At 34.7% G+C, this 20,540-nt stretch overlaps 1 non-coding gene across 1 annotated transcript; it reads right to left on the reverse strand.

Annotated features, from left to right (window-relative positions):
• Nucleotides 1-1,376: 1,376 nt before the first annotated feature.
• LOC138816385 (U6 spliceosomal RNA) lies at nucleotides 1,377-1,483 on the reverse strand. The gene has a single exon (XR_011368657.1). It is a non-coding gene; the product is annotated as a U6 spliceosomal RNA (small nuclear RNA).
• Between the last annotated feature and the right edge of the window lie 19,057 nt (nucleotides 1,484-20,540).

The following is a 20,540-nucleotide window of genomic DNA, read 5'->3' on the forward strand; positions in this document are numbered from 1 at the left end:
ACTACGGATATCTAATCAGGAGCCTGAGATCTGTGGATAACTTTTGGAAGCCACTTAGGGCAAAAGAAATTCATGAGATTATTTTTCAAAAGTTTAATGAACTAGGAAATAGCCAGGAATGGAGATGTAGTTTATATATTAGATGACCAATCTAGAAAGGAAAGCCAAGCAAGACCTTGAAGCCCTGATTTCAAACTCTGAGAGTGCCAATACACAAGCATTTGAATGTGTGCATGTGTGCATGCATGTGCTCTCTCACACACACATTTATTCAAAATGCCTTCATATCAGTGTTCTACATTAATTTCTTTGTTAAAAATATTATATGGGAAAATAGGGGAAATAAACTCTTCTATATCAGAACATTTTTTTGTTTTTCCCAAATTACTGTTTATTAAATTGTATGAACTGTAGAAATAAAATATGTCACATGATCAGAACATTTTTATGTTTTTAAGTGTAAAAAAACTGTACGGAGTTGTCACAATTACAAGAGCAAATAATGAGTACATTTTCTAACAATCAGTGTTACCTCTTCCTTTCTTTTTCCTTACCACCCCTTCCCACCTCAAAGAATACACTCCCCTCCCTCCTTCCCCTGCCTAAATTGTACAGTTCATTTTTCAACATAGTGTTTGTGCATCTCAACCAGAATCCCTATTTAAGCATTTTGTATTTCCCTTTCCCCTCCCCAAATTAGAGAAACATATACACAGGTGTTGGTGCACCAACTTCAAGTACAGTGAAAACAGGGGTTAGAGCATGGGGGAGGAACATATAAAGAAACAAAAAAAATCACATCACACATTATAAGTACCTTGGAAACAAGAAGAGCAAGAAACAAATAACCACTTGTGTGGTTCATTTCCCATAATATCATTTTGTCTGGTCATATGCACATAGCTTATGATCTATTCTGCTTATCCCAGACATATATTAGTTGTTGAAAATAAGGCAAACCATGGTACCTATGTTTCTTTGGACTTGGCTTACTTCACTTAATAAAATTTTTTTTTCCAAATCTTTCCAATTTCTAACTAATTGGGCAATGGAGGCATAGAATTTCATTGTTTATATATACCACATATTCATAATCCATTTATCTTCTGCGGGCCATTGGGGTGAGCTCCATATCTTAGCTATCGTAAATAATGCTGCAGTAAACATAGTTGTGCTGGTAGGTTTAGTATGGTCTTGCTTATGACCATTTGAGTTAATCCCAAAAAGTCTGATTGCTGAGTCATAGGCGAGCTTTATATGGAGTCTTTTGAGAAGCCTCCATACTGCTTTCCAATGTGGTTGAAAAAGTTCACACTCCCACCAAGAATGAAGTAGGGTTTCCTTGTGGCCAAATCCTCTCCAGCATCTGTACTTGTAAAAATATAGAAGGATTCAATAATTTGTATGTGAACCTTGCACAGGGGCTATGCTAATCTTCTCTGTATTGTTCCAATTTTAGTGTATGTGTTGCTGAATTGAGCACAGAACATTTTTATATATAAAGTATAATTGGTTTTCTTAATCTAGACAATTCAAAAAAAGTAAGTTTAGAAGAATTCTCATGAAATTTTAGAGCCATGTATTTCTTATATAAGCACACATTTAAGAATAGTCAAGATTGGCATGGCAAAAACAAAATAATTCCAGTTACTTGTTGTTAAAGAGATGTTTATGATGAGGAATTCAATTATTCTGTACAAGGCACCGGTCATAATGAACACTGCAGCACGTGTTAAGGTTTGATAAATGTTTTAATGTTTTAAATGTATTTAATTTTGGGAATTTGCTTATATATGCCGAAATTAGGACTGTTTGTCAGGACATACAACTTTTCTATAAAGTATTTAAGATTTATGGTAGCAGACATATGCTATTAAGAATGTACATTTCAGAGTTCATAGAAACATTCCTAATGAGAAGTTGCAAAGTCTTTGTGTAAAGAAGCATAGTGAAGAGTTAAGACTGTGTTAACTTCACAGTTTCTCTTAAAACTTTAGGACTTCCTTACTTTATATGTTAGTGAGGAACTAATGATGATATAAGCCATATACAAATTATGAGATGAGTTATAAAAGCAATGTTAGTGGGTAACTTTAAAGACTACTCATAGTCTATAAAACTCTTGTTGAACATCATAATCTTAGCCAGTGTTTAATGTACAGGAATATGAGAAAATAGTAAAATCTAATATGTAAGTACACTTCAAAAACTGAAAAATACTGGTAATTGTTTGGTATTTTATTTTATTAATCATTAATATTTAATTATTGTTTTTCTTTATTTGTAGCATTGTTTCCCTTGTAATATAATACAACTTTTATTAGTGATCATCAGAAGGTACTTTGAGAAGGTTACTGTGATGGCCCAACCATTTTTTATAGGTGCATGTGAATTTACAAAAAGCAAAATTAAGAATATAATATTAATTAAAAATTATCAAGTACAGTCTGAATCAGGAGGGATAATAAATGTCCACACCTAAAATCTTAGCCATAGGCTGAAGTAGTGGTATTACAGAGTTGAGGTCACAAAAGTGAGAGACTGTGTTTTGTTTTGTTTTTTACTTTTATTTCGTTGGTCATGAGGCTTGAACTCTGGGTGCTGGGTGCTGTCCCTCAGCACAAGGCTAGCACTTCCACTTGAGCACTTGAGTCACCCTACCAATTCCATCTTTTTCTACTAATATGATGTTGAAGAATCAAACCCAAGGCCTCATGCATATAAGGCAGGCACTCTACAACAGCCACCATCCCAGCTTCTGATAGACTGTGTTTTAAAAAATCATCTAAACAACATTTGCCCTCCGCTTTGGGTTATATAATGAAATATATGAATATATTCTTATAATTTTGTGAATTGTAACACTTCTAAATTTATACAAACTTCAAAATCATGAAATATCTCTGAAAGTTTGCTTCTGTGAAGATTGTTTTTGCATTTTTAAGTTATTCTGAGTAATTTTTATTTTTACCAAAATCATTTTAAATTTTGGGTTGATGGGTTATCATACATCAAATACGTTCAAATGTACATGTAGAGTCTGAAGATAGCAGTATGAATATTCTCATACAGCTCTTGTTTATCTGTTATGCACTTCCAGTATTATGATATTTCTCTCTCTTACTCTTTCTCATTTCCTCTCTTTGTCTTTCATGCTCCATGTCTGCTACTTAGAATTTCTGCTGGTATACTATTATCCTTGAGGATCCACTAGCTTTGTGGGAACATGATGGGACCAACATTTTTCCTTGCATTCTTTAATAATTATGAGTGACATGATATAATTCTTTGCCATTTTAAATGGCAAAACAACAGTTCTAGGAATTCCTTTTCACATTTACTACTATTATAAATGTTATCTCATAGGAATCGTTGGGATGGATAAGATATTTTAACCTGTGCTGGGAAGGTGGCTCCGTGGTAGAGCGCTTGCCTTTCATGCATGAGGCCCTGGATTCGATTCCTCAGCACCACATAAGCAGAAAGAAAAAAGCCAGAAGTGGCGCTGTGGCTCAAGTGGTAGAGCGCTAGCCTTGAGCTGAAGAGCTGAGGGACAGTGCCCAGGCCCAGAGTTCAGGCACCACGACCGGACCCCCTCCCCCAAATAAGATATTTTTACCTGTGACCTAACAATTCTTTTTTCTTTCACAAACAACCTTTTTCTTTGATTATCAGTTAGTAACTACATGTAATGAAAACAAAGCTATCCTAGGTAAAGTACACTGAAGTTGTTCACAGGGATGAAAAAGAAGGTAATGGTCGAAGTGAGTAAAAAGGATACCCATCATAGAGCACAGATCCTCAGAGCAGTTTATCATGTACATTTTGTGAGAAGGACAATCCGCTGGGAACTATAGATTAAATCACTGAACACTGAGATATATATGCATATATATTTCTATATGTAAATTTATTTATATATGATTATATGTGTGTATATGCCCTTATATTGTATACATATATGTTATTATACACACAAATACACAAATACAAATAAACACAAATAACCACACAAATACAAATAAAGTCCGTGAAACTCTTATCTCCAATAAAGCACCAGAAAACCAGAAGTGGCGCTGTAGCTCAAGTGGCAGAGTCATAGACTTGAGCTGAAGGGCTGATGGACAGTGCGCAGGCCTAGATTTGAAGCCCCATGACCAACAATAAAGAAAAAAAAAAGAAATATACTCATTACCTTACTTATGTTACCATAAGCCCTCTGTACAGTATCTTTACTATATATATATAAAAGATACAAGGAAAAATTCTGTACTTATAGGAAGTTGTATTTGTCACTCAATATCCGTAACGTATTTGTTTAGAACCACAGGCATATTAAAACTTTGGATACTCAAATAACCTACGCGAACACAGTCTGTTATTTACATAAGAATCTGCCCACAACCTAGTGCAGTTGTAATTGCTATAAAAGTTTTTACTACATTCTATGTTTGTAATTAAAAATAAAAGTATATGCACTGTCAAAAGATACAAATTTTTTCAGATAATTGTTGTCTGCATTTTGTGGAGGGAATTGGGAGCACAAATTTCATCACCAGGACCGGTCTGCAAAATGCAATAAAAAGCTATCACAGCATCATTGAATAGTATTGAACTCCAAGGAGAAGTACTTGAATTGAGACAGTATCAGAATGTGTAAGCTCGCAAGTACTTTTTAGAAACGCAGCTGCTAGATTTCTCATGGAGAGCTATCATAACCCTTTGTGAAACACAAGTACGAACCTCATTGAAGAGTAAATGGTTTTCCCTCACCTTTCTGTCATGCTCAGTCATTATCAGTCAACATATAGCTAATCTAGAATAATCCTGTATTTAAAAAATGATGATGGAGTGTTTATATGCAGAAAACCTGGGAAGTCTAAATTTTTCCAATTAGGACATTCTGTATTCTATGATCCAGCAGAGAGAAGACTAGGAAAGCATCCATTTACAGCCTTCTGAATAATTCTGATTTTGCCCACATCAGTTATCTATCCATACCTGTGCTCAGGTGAGAGGATTTTAAATGACTGTCATGTTTTAAAATTTAAATTTAAATGTGGAACGAAATTATTTCCAATGCATTACATTAAGATATTTAGACACAACTGAGAAACCAAAAGGTCTATAAGATTTTTTTATTGGAAGTGAAGTGATATTAGAATTTGATTCTCTATAGTTTAAGCTATTTGCAAAAAGAATTGGCAAAATAAAATTTACATTTACAGCAGAGTTGACACATTAAATTTTGTATATTGAAAAGAGCACAGTCCTCAACAAGATATCAATGCAATCCTCTTATTTATCTCTAAAGATTTATGCTTCTTGTCTCTTAATATTAAAACCAAAAGTTTTGAATCTTTAGCTAGTTGTACAAAGGGATTTTACTTCATCAAGTCAGTGAGGAATAGAGTGTATGTACATTTCAATATACAATACATCTGGATCATTGTTAATCTTTCCACTTTTCTTCCTTCCCATACCCCAACCCCACCTCTCCCTTCAAGTTTCCTACTTATATTCTCACATATGTAAATTGAGTGATATGACTGTATTAGTCCACCATTTCCCTCTCCATTCTTATGTCCTATTCCCTTGAAGCCCAGCTCCTTATTTAAGACTTATTTCAACTTCATGATATTTTGATAAATTTCTCTGCCTTTGGCATTTGGCTTTGGGCTTGCCACATACTCTCTTCCATTTGACCTACATAAATGAGGCTATTTATCCACATTTCTAATCTGTGAATGGCTGAGATAAGTCTCCTTTACTATTCACCTTCTCACCTAAATTTAGAATTGGACCTTCAAGCCATCCATTAGAGCTTTTTTTATTCTCTACACACTGAAGATGGAAGGAAAATATTTTCCATGCTCTCAGCATTATACTATCCATCATGAATTTCCATCACTTATCACTTCAAAAGTCTTAAAGTCATGTTTTCTGCATTAAATTCACAGAGTTTAAGTGAATATCACAGGTAATTTACCTATTATTGGAAGTTTAAGGACAATTTTCAATTTCTGATGATAGAAACAGGAGTCAGTTTTAATTATGCATAATCCACTATGGAGTGAGCCCTGTAGTCTTCTAAATTTTCAAATTTTGAGTTACTTTTTATTAATAATTGAAAAACTTTTATTTCAATATTTGAAATGCTGTCCCAATTATTTAAAACTTTCACATTTCCCCTGCTAGTTCAGGTTAACTCTCCTTTGGCTTTATTGTTTGAGAGGATGAGGGTAAACAGATGAAGGTAAACAGAAAGATGATCATTACACATATATCTCCTTCCTCTTCTGTTTCTGCTATTATTGTATAGAGGAAGACTGGAGAAGGGAACAAGAGTAATGCTTGGGCAAGGGAGCATTCCTGGCATATCAATTATTCTTTCTCAGAATCTCTTAAACGGCTTACTCTTGCCTTCTCTGTAACAGTAACCTAACTGTGGCTTCTTTCGTGTAGGAGTAAGCACACTAACAGGTTTTTACATGTAAATTTGTATTTTTATATCTCAGCTTATTACTACCAAAAATAGAAAGCTTTGGGTACATCAATGCAAAAGCACTGATTGTTCAACAATACGTTAGTGAGGAGTAGACAACTCTACTCAGCTCCCCCCTCCTCTCCTATCCTCCCCTCCCTTCCCTCCCGTTATTTACCCTCCCCTCCTTTCTTCTTTCTTTGTATCTCTCTCCTCCATATTCACTTCTATCTTCTCTCTTTTTCTCTTCCAGTACCACGTAATTTGGTTTACCTGGCAACAAATAAGTAATTGAACAAATATGTTTTCTCCTTTTTTTGTGAATATTTATTTTCAAGAAGTGAATTCTAGCAGGGCACCAGTGGCTTACAGCAAGATACTAGGTGGGTTCAAATTTGACAAATGCAATTCAAAGCTATTCCAAGTAGATAAACCTAAGAGATTCTTTTCTCCACTTATGGTAAAGGAAGAATTGAAGGTGTGGCTCAGAAAGTATAGAGTAAACATTGAGAATTAAAGTCCAGATTGTTAGGTTTTTAAAGAGAGGTCGAGTAAGAACGACACCACACACGAGGTATTCAGGAAAGAGGTAGATTTATTCATCATTTCCTCTGGGACCAGGCCGTGTTGGCCCTCCACGCGGCTGGGAAAGGCTAGGGAAAGACCTGGAAAAGAGAGCATCTGGGCCTGGACTTGGCCTTATCTAGGGTATGGGTGGAGAAAAGTGTGACCACATCAAATTCAGATGTGACAGCAGCACATGCAGATGTGACCTCTTTCAGGTGTGTCAGTTCTAGGTAATGCAGATACTGGGCGGAGACATTTCTTGGAAGAGGGTGGAATCTGCTTGCTATCCAGGAGTAGACCTTACATTCCAGCCTTTTAATAATCATGAAATAAGGTGTGGATTCTCTCTGGCTACTTCTTGCTGACAAGGGGCATCCAAATTAGGGGTAAAAGCCTGAAATTTGGTCCCCTCACAGAGATGGCAGTGAGCTGCAGCTGTCCCTTGGTGAGTGTGAGTCCTTAGATGAAGTCTGGAGGAGGCAAGTCTCTTGGAGAAAGTCTCATGAGGCATTGAGAGGCTGGAAAAAAATACTAGAGAGCAAATAAATGGCAAGAGGAAAGACTTGGGGCTGAACAATGATGGTAGAAATGTCCCTATCTGGTGACTACATAGAGGAGAATTCAGGTAATAAAGGCAAGAATGTAAATTCCCATCCACTTAAAAGATACACAGGTATGGACATTAGATGGGCAGGCTTCTTACTTATATTGACCTCCCGGCACTGGTTAATTTTGAAAGGGCAGGCACAAAGTGCCTGATATGACATCATCACCTCTTATTCCTATCCATGGTCCCTTGTTCCCCAGACTGGCTGAGTCGAAGTGCTCGTTGCTGGGATGACTTGCCTCAGTTAGTATTCATGGAGATTTGAACTCAAGGCCTGGGCATTGTCCCTGAGCACTTCTGCTCAAGGCTAGTGTTCTGCCACTTTGAGTTACAGTACCACTTCCAGTATTGGCTGGTTAGAGGGATCTTGAACCATGCTTCCAGCCTGGCTCCTAGGTTAGTTGGGAGATGGAGTCTTAGGGATTTTTCAGCCCTGGCTGGCTTTGAATTACAATCTTTGTCATGAAAACCCTTCATTATTTCCAATTAAACAAGGAGATCAAATAGAATAAGAAGAGCTTATCTGGTCCTTACCAAGAATTGACCAAGTAATATTCTGCGAAGACAAATCTCGTTAGATGTGAGAATCTTAGCACAGATATGCCCAATATTTTCGAATCACATAATCAGTACTAGAATACATAACACAAAACAAAAATGGCAAAACTCAAAATCTAAAATTTTGTACATTAATGTTTAGATATTTTGCTAACAAAGCACATCAGATAGTTGAGCCTAAATTACAAGGGTCTGAGAAAAGAGCAACTTTTTAGCAAGGTACAAGAGAATAAATCGATGGAGGAGTAGTAAACTTGGTGGAAGTGTATGGGTCAGATGGGACCAAACCTAAGCCCACCATGTGGCCAAGATGGTGAACTCACAATGGTGAATTTCTGAAAAAAATACAAAGAAAATGTGAGAAGCCTAGATTGGCTAGTCTTTTATAGGGAATCTAGGGGAGGTCCCCGGGACCCAGCTCGCATCACACTCTTCAGGGCACAATTCAAGAAGCTGTAGAAAAGAAAGGGAGAGATAGAGGATGTTAGACATGATTAGCAGAGAGGAAAGAGATCATGAAAGTGAACAGACTTCTGACCATTTACCATTGCAGAGATAAAATTGTCTAAATCTGAGAAGAACATAACAAAATTAGGTGCTCTGGCTATCCAGGGAGTGCAGGAGGCATTTCAGAGGGGTTTCATGGCACTGGAGTGACACACAGCTACCCATTAAAGGTGTAGGAGACAAAAATATTTAGTGAGTGAAGGTAGGTTTATCGGATGGAAGTGGCACTGCAACTTACCACTGAGCCCTCTAGGGAGGAGTGGCCAAGCAACCAGAATCAAGTGCCCTCGGCTCCAGAGGTGACTGGCCTTTCAGTTAAAGGCCTAGCAGGTTCTTCAGCATGGAACCACATCTGGAGAGATACTGAGGGACAGAGAACCCTTAGAGAGTAGTTCACTCACCAGAATGTACAAGCATGGAGGTAGATGCAGAGGCCAGCAGGGGAATTGATTCGCCTTGTCCACAGCAGACAGACTGGTTTCCAAAAGGCCGTCAGAACTGTGGTATTCCTCAGAGCAAAAACGGGAAAAACAAACCAAAGAAAGGAAAATAAAAAGGAGAGGAATCCCACCTCCTATCCTGACTTTAAGCCTCTCTCAGGTTCAAATGGCACCATTTATATTAGGTTTTAAAAAAGAGGTTTCTGAGTAAAAACCAAACCACACCTGGTATTCATGTAAGGGGTAGGTTTATTCATCATTCCTGCTGGCACTAGGACATGTTGGCCCTCCACGTGGCTGGGAAAGGCCTGGGAAAGAATTGGGAAAGACCTGGGAAAGAGTGCATCTGGGCCAGGGCTAGGCCTTATCTAGAATATGGGTGGAGAAAAGTGTGGCCACATTAAATTCAGATGTGACCTCAGCAGATGCAGATGTGACCTCTCCAGGTGTGCCAGTTGCCTAGGTAACGAGGTACTGGGCTGAGACTTTACTGTGAGGAAGCTAGAGTCTGCTCTCCATCCAGTAGCAGATCTTACACAGGTAGAGCTCAAGGCCAGGATTCAAACCCCAGTGCCAGCACAATATATATATATGAGTCCTTTGTCTTTGAAAAGGGATATTTCTCGAAAAATTCATACTCAGGGCAATTTTCAAGGTCAAAGACTGTTTGAAAGGCTCTTTCACATCTTAAACTGATTCTTCTGCTTGATACACATTATGGAAAATAGGAGTCACACTTCACATTAAAAAGTATGCACATTGTTGAACAGTTCTTACCATTTTTAATGTAAAGGAAGCATGGGAGAGGACTTTTGCAAGTAAATGAGGGACTGTTTACATGCAAAGAAGTCTATACAGATGGTTTTCTAAGAGGGAGAACAATCCTGCTGTCCAGGTTTGAATCAGAGTAAGTTTATTCCTATGAAATGACAAAGAGAAGCTCATTTTATAGAACCCTATGCGAACATCAATTTCAAACGGTTTAAAAAACCCATGTCTATATTGTGATCAACCAAGTTTTTACAAACAAAAGAGTTCCCTGAGCCAAAATATATGTTAGATAGTTAATGGCAGAGAGACAGGTGTAAAAGAGTTCCATAATAACAACTAAATTATAAATTTTTCATCAAGACCCTAACAAGAATCTCCAAGATAGGCCTTGCTAAATCTGTCATAGAGGACTGGGTTTATGCAATTGTCAGTTTTATTTAGGGTCCAATATCTTCTATGGTCGGTTTGTTTGGAAATCACTCACACCACATGCAGTATTGAGAAAAACATGCAGTCTTGCTAGGCACATAAGGGATTTTTGTGCCACTGTGAATATTTACCGTTTTACTTCTTGTAATGAAAACTGTCAATGTGAAGTCCTTTCATGAGAAGAATAATAGTTTCTGCTCTCTTTGTTCCACTAACAAATCTCAGATATGAATATAGCCTGGTGCCTGTGGTTCATGCCTGTAATCCTAGCTACTCAGGAGGATGAGATCTGAGGATCACAGTTCAATGCCAGCCCAGGCAGGAAATTCTATGAGGTTCTTATATCCAATAAACCACCAAAAAACTGGGAGTTGCACTATGTCTCAAGCAGTAGAGCACACGACTTGAGCTGAAGAGCACAGGGACAGCAACTAAGCCCAGAGTTCAAGCCTCAAGACTGACCAAAAAAAAGAAAAAACATGTATATACATATATATATGTATATGTGTACACATATACATATACATATACACACATAGATATAATGGGATGAATTAAATATAAATGAATATTTATAATACACATTTAAATATAACTAAATATATATATATATATTATGTACATATATTTACATATATAAGATCATATTATATCTGTATGTTTCTAAATATATTTGTCATTAATATCCAGAGTACATCTGAAGATTTTGGGGAAAATGTAGAGTATCTAAAGGCTTACTATTGACCCATCATACTTTCAAGCAATTTTTCCACTTATTACAATTTCTGAAGTACTAACATTGAATGATTATGAAACAGAGTAACTGTTTTATTCCTTATGATTTTGGATGAGAAACATCTACTTACTTGGTATGAAACCTACCAAAATCTGATCTTGAAATCACACTGCACATACTGGACATATACATTAAATTAGCAACTTACTTTATTTGAATCCTATATCTCACATAAATTCAGTTTCCTTAGATTCAACTACATATAAAAACATGCATGCATTTTCATGCTCACATACATCCCCATACTCACATGACATACTAAATGTGACACTATAATAAATAATTATATAGATACTGAAAAAGAACACCTTTGCAAATTTTATTTTTTAGATATAATGCATTATTGAAATACTTACGAAAGAGCAGCTGAGAGGATGTGTCAAATACTAGAGTGCCTGCGTAAAGAGCATGTTTCTCAGCCCAAGCATCATTATTTCCATCCTTCCTTCTCCCTTAATCACTCATTAAATGAAGAAATTGTAATATATATATATATATGTATATATATATATATATACACACAATGATATATTACTTAGCCAGACATAATAATGAAATCATATCATCTTCAAGAAAATAGATATAAGAAGAAACCTTCATATTAAAGCAATATGCCGTACTGTGAAAAACAAATTCTTGATTTCTCATATGCAGAGTCTAGACCCAGAAAATAAAATGAATGACCAAGTTATAAAAGATGGAACTAATTAAATTTGGAAAAAAATAAGAGAGGAGATGAAGAGAAATATTGTGGAGTATATATGTTCAAATAATTTATCAGTTTGTATGATGGCATAATAAAAGTATAAAAATAGGATAATGAAATTAATAAAATGAATAAAATTTAGCAAGCTACATTATTTGGATATGTGTATAACATAATATAATACCTTGTGAAATTAATATTTGACAATGAAAAGACAAAATTTCCTTCCAGTTGTTATAGATTCATATGTTAATTTCCACTTTTTGTTCAGTTATTTCCCTGATAAAGTAAAAGAAGAAATTGGTTTTGCTCATTTAGAAACAATCTTGTCCAAATAACATTAAATTATTCTAGTTAATTGCTGTCAATGTGAAATTGTTCAATCCAATTAATTATTATATTAGAATATTTTCAATGCATTCTTCAAAATATTATCCCTATAGGTATATACTTTTTGCTATATATTGAATATGTTTTCTTTACTCAATGACTATATATCATTTTCTGAATGTAGTTTGGTATATGCAGCTAGGATATATTATACCTGACCTGGAAATCAATTATTCAAACAGTTTTATCCAAAATGCCTTTAATGAAATAAAGAGGTAAACCTAATTATGAATATTTGAAGACAATACTTGGTTAGTCCTTTTCTCATATTCACCATTCCCTTCTTGAGAATAATACACATTGTAAGGAAATGCTTAGCATATTTTGGAGAAATAGGTTGACTTTAAACCAATGAGTTACTCTATGCTGCATTTCTGTTTACTTTATATCCAGAAAAGCTAAATTCTTACCTTATCATATTCCTTAGGCTTTATATTCAGATTTAATCTCTGATGGGTGACAAAGATATAAAAATTTTTAATAGTGGTTAAATTGAGGCTGAGGAATCTAGGTACAACTATACTCATGCAGATAGGCCTCATCAGTCATGAGACCATGATATCAAAATGTTAACCTATGCTTACTGGTGTCATGCTTATGAGATTTTGTGTATTATAAACAGTGGTTATTAGCATTTGTTTTGTAATATACACATTTCATGGGTTAGGAACTGAAGTGAGACATTATACTCAGAACAAAATTTAAGGAGGCATACAAAATTAGTTACCAAGATATACATCATTTAACACAATGTTTTAAAAATAAAAACTAAAGAAAATAATTTATGGAAAAATCATTTAAAATAAATACAAGATATGTATCACTGATTTTTCTTATATTCCAGTTTGGAAAACGGTTTGCATGATGACTTTTCTGATTATATGTTTAGTTAGGTCTTGAGATTTAGTTGGAGAAGTTACGTTCTTTCATATATTCATTTGTCAGATCAAAGAGGAAATGAATTCCATGCCAGAGTCAAATCCGTAATAATGTTAGAGTTGTATCCTGCTAATTTGCAAAAGTTTCAAATCAGCCCAAGTAACTTGGGTCTTTTCTGGATCTAACTAAATGTGTATGCAAGTTTGTCAGAAAGATATTGACCAACATTTATTAAAACAGTATTTTCCAGAAACTACTTCTATTCTCTCTTTTCATTAGATTTTTTATTTCATTTATATTATGTGTTGACGTTTTCCTTTTGATAACCCACATTCAAACTTCTACAGTTTAATTTGGAGTAGTTTTAATTTATGTACACTCATGTACACTGCTCAGATTCTATTATTTGCATATTTTGTTCTTGTGAAATCAGTAGGATTTAGTTCTCAATATGAATACTATTGGACTTATTCATTGCATTTCTGAATTTTTTAAGTATCTCATGATTTTTGTGATTTAATACTGCAACATTTTTTTCTTTTAAATATGTGCAGATCTTACTTCACATACACTTACCTTTGTTTTAAACAATTTGATCCATTCCAGGGATTTGCTATATTAGTGTTCATTCTGATGAATTTAATTACAAATCAACACAACCTTATTTCTGAGAGACAGTTATCCTTATATCTCTGTTCAAACATTTGTTTGACGTTTTCGTACTTAAAAAAAAAAACTGAGCATAACACGTTTTTGTTCCTGGGGGAGTTCCAGTTTCTTGGTTGTTTTTTCCAGCTGTGGTGACCTCAACATATGTGTGCATTTATTTAAATTGTTTTGTGTCTGTCTATATTTTGTTTCATATAACAGAAAGTAGAAAAAGCATCAGTGATTAGAACTTTTCCACATAGAATTCTAAGAGAGACACTTGAAGTTTTGTGACAACTGGGACCCTGGAGGTCTTGTTAGTGGAAGGGGTAGCAGAATAACAGAGACATTGTTTGACGTGATTGAATTCTGCCTCCTCTTGCCTCACTATTTCCAATGGTAAAAATTTTGTCTGTATTAACTCAGAATTTTTTGTTTAATTGGGACACACTCTACATTCATATTAGATTTTAACTTCAAAAATCTTCTTTCCTTCGTTTGAGACCACAGATATGAATTTGTAATGCTAAAAAGCATCTACTAATTTATATGAAATTGTCCAAACTAGTTTCACTTCACACTATATGCAATATAGAATGTAATAATAATATTGTGAGATAGTATGTAATAATTGACTTTAGGGAAAGTCGATTATAGTGCATTTCTGTGAGATACTGACTAATAGTAAAAATTATACTTGAGTCTATTAAAAATAATCCCAGTTACATCTAAAAAAAACTCATAGTTATACACTAATGCTGAAAAAATAATGTTGTTTAATGGAAAAAGCCAAAAGTTTAAATAAACTTGCTTTTGAAAAATTGACTTGGATCTGGGCTTGGTGGGTCATGCCTGTAATTCTAGCTACTCTGGAGTCTGAGATTTGAGGATATTGGTTGAAAGCTAGCCTGGTCAGAAAAGTCTGTTAGACCCTTATCTCCAATAAACCACCTAAAAACTAGAAACAGCACTGTGGCTCAAGTAGTACAGTTGTAGCCTTGAGCTGAAGAGCTGAACACTGGCCCGCAGAGTTCAAGCCCCATGATCCACAGAAAAAATTGACATGATTTTTTGTACTTTATTATTTCGTGATGTTTTATGAGTGGTTGTTCAGTGAAAAATGTCATTAGTGTTTATATTTTGTGTTGGCATAAATGAGCCTACTATTGTGTTAATTTAATCAAAAAAACTCTGTGATTCTATGACAGCATAAATTTTGTGGGTAATGGTTAAGACAAGGTTGCTTTTCTGAAAAAAGTATATTTATATTACCTACCAAAAAAGAGTAACAAAAGAAATTATATGCCAGGAAACTTACTCTGTAAATCATAATGTACTAATATTCTGTCATTGGTTAAGATGTTGCCATTTGATTTTAGTATGCCCCAGAAAGAACTTCGTGTGAAAGAAAAAATGACTTTCCATTTCTTCCCAGATTGTGGAGAATACCTGCATAGTTCTTCTGGAGATTAAGTTCTTTATACTGAAACCTATGAGAACATAGAATCTCATCTTCCTTCTTTTATGTTTTAATCATTCTAGGTCAAAAACATTTCTCTTTGACATACTCCCCACCTTGACATTGTCTTGTCACAGCCCCCAAAAGCAATAAAACCAACTGAACATACACTGAAACCTTCAAAATTTTAAATCTGAATAAGCCTTTCTACTTAATATATGGACAATATCACTTATTATGGAAGGTTATAAGGCTAACACAGAAGTCTAGTCTTTCTAACAATGTAGAGTATATAAAAATGTGCTTCATGGGCTTGGAAGGTGGCTCAATGGTAGAGCGCTTGCCTTGCATGCCTGAGGCCCTGCGTTCGATTCCTCAGCACCACATAAACAAAAAGAAAAAAGCCAGAAGTCGTGCTGTGGCTCAAGTGGTAGAGCGCTAGCCTTGAGCTGAAGAGCTGAAGGACAGCGCCCAGAACCAGAGATCAGGCCCCACGACTGGACACACACACACACACACACACACACACACACACACACACACACACACACACACACACACACAAATGTGCTTCATTATAAAATATCTAACTCCATGTTTTATTTTGTGTTTTTGTTTCTGTTGATCCTAGGGCTTAAACTCAGGGCTGGGATGGTGCTTTTGTGGTCAAGGCCAGAGATCTACATATAATTTGAATTGGAAATCAATTTGCCCAGATGGTTAATTGGAGATAAGAATCTAATGATCTTTCTTACTCCTTCTGGCTTCAAATTGTAATCTTCAGATCTCAATCTCTTAACTAGCTAAGATTACAACATTGAACCACCAGTGCTAGCCATGCTGCATATTGTGTGTAATTCTAATTCTCAGCATTATATAGATGTTCCTACTACCATGTAAAAAAACTTAAAACATACTAAGGGTAAAGTACATAATGAAGGAAGAATTTTTATCCTTTAAAATATGTATACAAAATCTATGATAAATTATTGATATTTTACTGTACTTTCCTGCAACCAGTTTGATATAGTTTAACAATTCTCTGGACAAGTTTCTCTATATTTTGCTGGAGATTTACTATTTCATGCATGCATGTAAATGTATGTGTATATGTATCTATCTATATATCTTCCAATGTGGATCATCAGACTTGATACTAAGCTTTGTTTTGCTGTTCAGCATTTGAACCTTGTAGGCTCAGTCTGTGACAATATCTGTCCTCATTCTCATCATTCCTTATTTAACACACCATCAGCCTTCTAAAATCAGCCTCATTTCCTGGAGAAGGTTACCAATCAGTCCAACCCACAGGGTTTTAATAAAGCAAGCTTTCAGAAAGGAAGTTAACATGAACTGACAACTACGGAATTTCCACAGAGACCTAGTAGGTTATCAAAATTATATCTGACATCTTTCACATTTTTGCCTTCCTTTTCTTCTCCTACTTAAGAAAGCATTGACTAACACTTTAACTATATTGCATTTATAACTTAAGAATCAGTGTTTTTTTTCTAACCTAAAGCCTTCCTTTCCATGATTTTTAACATAAACTTTTGGGAGATTTTTTTGGATTGTTATGAGATTCCATCCAAAACAAAGCCATGTATATCAAGTATGCCAATGTTTTCAACTCGGAGTAGTAAACAAAAGAGGGAGAAAATTATGGTTAGTTTTATATATATATATATATATATATATATATATATATATATATATATATATATATATATTAATCACAAATATAGGCAATATCGAGATATTTTCATATTGTATACTTTTACTGAATAAACCTGTATTCTTATCTCCTTGGGAAAGAGAGATTAGAGAATTCCAGTTACATGCAAGCACAGACACAAAAAGAAATTTCAGAAACTCTAACCTTTTGCTGGGTGTTAGGAGGACCACAGTCCAGGCAGGCTCAGGCATACTGATACTGCATTAAAATAAGCAATCCAATTACAATATGAAGGTATGGCAGCAGTAGAGATGCCGTTTCACAAGTATAGGGTTTAGGTTCAATACTCCAGTACAGCTAGGAATTTAAGTGTGTACCAGGGCAAGAATGTGGCATGTCTAAGGTCAAGACTTCATACTGGTGTTACAACCTCTAATAAAACTTTTACCTCTTTTACTAATTTTTAATGTATACCCATAACTTCCATGCCCAAACCAAATAATTTCCTATGAGATTTTATTCAATCCATTAAGTAATATGTTATGTGTTGGATACTGTCCCATTGAAATCTTACTATCAAAAACCCACTGCCTTAGAAAGTGATTGTATGTGGAAACAGAATCTCAAGGGTAGCATTTAAGTTGAAGTCTCCTCCAAGAGAAGCAGAAGGCCTTGAATATGCCAAGAAAAGATAACTCCGAAGAAGCCAACTCTGATCTTGGAGTTCTAGTTCCACAAACTCAGAGTCAATGTATTTACAGTATTAACATTACCCAATCTGTGGTAGTTGATTATTACAATTACTAGCAAACATCTGGAATCAATATGACATGAAAAGTCATTGATTTTCTTTGAGTCCATGACTCATCTCTATAATCCTAGTGATTAAGAAGAATGAGACTTGGGGGATAATAGTTTTCAGGTTGGTAAGAAAGTTCATGAGGTTCTATCTCCAATTAACTACAAAAATTTCTGGGCTGGAGACATGGTTCTAATGATAGACTAACTACTGTTAGCAAACAAACAGAGGTATGTTGAAGCTTAAATTGGAAGAAAGAAAAAGTCCTCAGAAGAATACTATCAGAAACAGAATTACGACTAGGAAAGCAGAAACAAAAGATATAAACTTATGGATACAGACAAAGCTTCCCAATGTGAAATATGGCACAAAATATAATATTTAGGGTTTTCCTTCCTATACAGTAGAAATAAATGGTATCCTGAAGACAAAACTATTGTGTAAAACTGTATGCAATAAATAATCACATTAATTTTATGTTTCCATAATTTAACTTATTTCCTACAAATTTATAGAATAGTGTAACTATGGAAAATAAATAAATATTGCATTTTCATTTAGGATTACATATCCTTACAAGTGTTGTCTAAAATTGTTATACCGTGAAATGATTGCCATTGATATCTTTCTCAAGATTCCAAATGTTTATATTTTTAGCTGACCTTCTATAAAACTCATACCCCAAACATAACTTTTTAGTTTGTTCATGCAATCATAGGAATATAAACCTAAGGCCCCAAATGCTTATTACTTTTATCTGCTGTCATTAATGTAGTATACCTAAAAGAATTAAGTATATACCCTGAGGGAAAAAGATACTTCTTTCTAAATACAGACTTCCAGGCACACACACACACACACACACACACACACACACACACACACACACACACACACACACACACGCACACGCACACACACACACACACACACACACACACACACACACACACACACACACACACACACACATACATATTTACCACTCTGACTCATGTTAGGTTCCTGACATTGGATATCAAACAACGATCTAATAATCAAAGTTTCCTGCTCAAAAATAAAAACACCAGATCATTCAAAATAATGAGAATAATGAGCCATCTACTACGTGATTTCATTCATTCATGATGATCCATTTTTCATATCATAATTAAAAATCTTTTTGAGTCTCTCTGATTAGTAGACAAAAGTATGTTATCATATAATAAAACCTGTAGGTAAAATTACTTTTTCCTAGTTAATCTTTAATATATCATACCAAATACTTGTCTTTCCTTCTTGCAGATTCTGTTTCTGGCATTTTGCCCTAATGTCTAATATTACATTACAAAAGACATGCCATTTTCCTTAATTCATTTTTCCTAAAGTTTATGCTATAGAGTTGAGTCTGATTTGTTTGCTGATTCTAAATTAACTTTTCTCAACAACTTGTATTATTGTTTATATTACTCCTAAGCCATTTGAAATATCAAAAATAACTGGATTTCACCTTAGCAATGATTGTGAATGGCAGCAATGGTTGTGGGGAGATGAAGGACTTGAATTATCTGGAGTGCCTAAAAGATGGCAATATTATTTAAAGGGCTGATCGTTTAGTGCACTTTTTAAGTGTGGTATACTTATTTCATCTAAGAAGATAAAAGTATCCTTTTCATCTCATTCTGGCCTGCAAAGCACTGGAATCATTTCCTTTGTACATCATATGCCCTGCTGCTACAGTCATGAAACCCACAAACAACTGCAAAGCTGTGTTAGCTGCTCTAGATTTTGAAATTTTCTTCCAGTAGCCCTCCCTAGTGATTCAAGCCCAGACTCATAAGATAGTCACATAATCCACAATTACAAAACACCACAATCTAAAAGACCAGGTGCAATTGTTGTTTCCTTTTTTTATTGATTGTCTTTTAAGGAGTGAAAAGCGGTTTATTTCTCATTATTTTTGGTGTGACCTAAAGAAATTTACCAGATTTTTAAAATAAAATAACGAGATATAAACAGACATATTTAGTCACAAAATAAAAGTAAGCATTTGAGTGATTCTTTTCATTCTACTCCTGTTCACAGTTATCTTGAAATAACTTTGAGATGAGCCAAGCATATGTATAAATTGCCACGTATCAAACACACAGGACTCTGGAATTTTGGGCTTTGATTTCTATATCAACTTCACCTAGAAAAGAAAATTATCACTTGCTTGATGTCTTAAGTAATCTACTTAAAACAAGTTTTATTACTTTTATCAATACATCTCATAATCTATGGAATTGATGCATTGAATAAGTATTCGATTTCTTATTTCCACTAAATTAGTATTACACTTATTTTAGTTTTTTGCATATGAAATAATGACATTCTTGAGGATAAAACATTCCTGTTTTTCATTTTGGTTGCCAAAATGGAACTATAAGACATTTTGAAAATTTAACTTTAAATCTAAACCTTCAAATTTCACTAGGACTTGAATTGTGCTACTTACATCTTTAATGTTAGAATATAAAGCATTATTAAATAGAAAGCAAAATTAAATAAAAAGTCAATCCCTGAATTGACTTTATGATAAAAAACATAATATTTATATAATATATATACTGAAACACAGTATGAGATATGGAAACAAAAGACTCCTTTTTTGTTTTGTGTTCGTTGTTGTTGTTTATAGCTTGTGATGATTCCGTCGTCTTTACCTCATGCCTGATATATTCATTGTATGTCTTCAGGAAGGTGAGGGGTTGGCACAGAGCTTTAGTGAAAAATTGCTGCAGTGGAGTTCATTGAACATTGATGAAAGTGAACTATTTAACACATGGGTAGGGACAGGAGAGTGG

The sequence above is a fragment of the Dipodomys merriami genome, unplaced genomic scaffold (genome assembly GCF_024711535.1).
Source record: "Dipodomys merriami isolate MVZ:Mamm:240054 unplaced genomic scaffold, mDipMer1.0.p SCAF_695, whole genome shotgun sequence".
Classification (NCBI taxonomy): Eukaryota; Metazoa; Chordata; class Mammalia; order Rodentia; family Heteromyidae; genus Dipodomys; species Dipodomys merriami.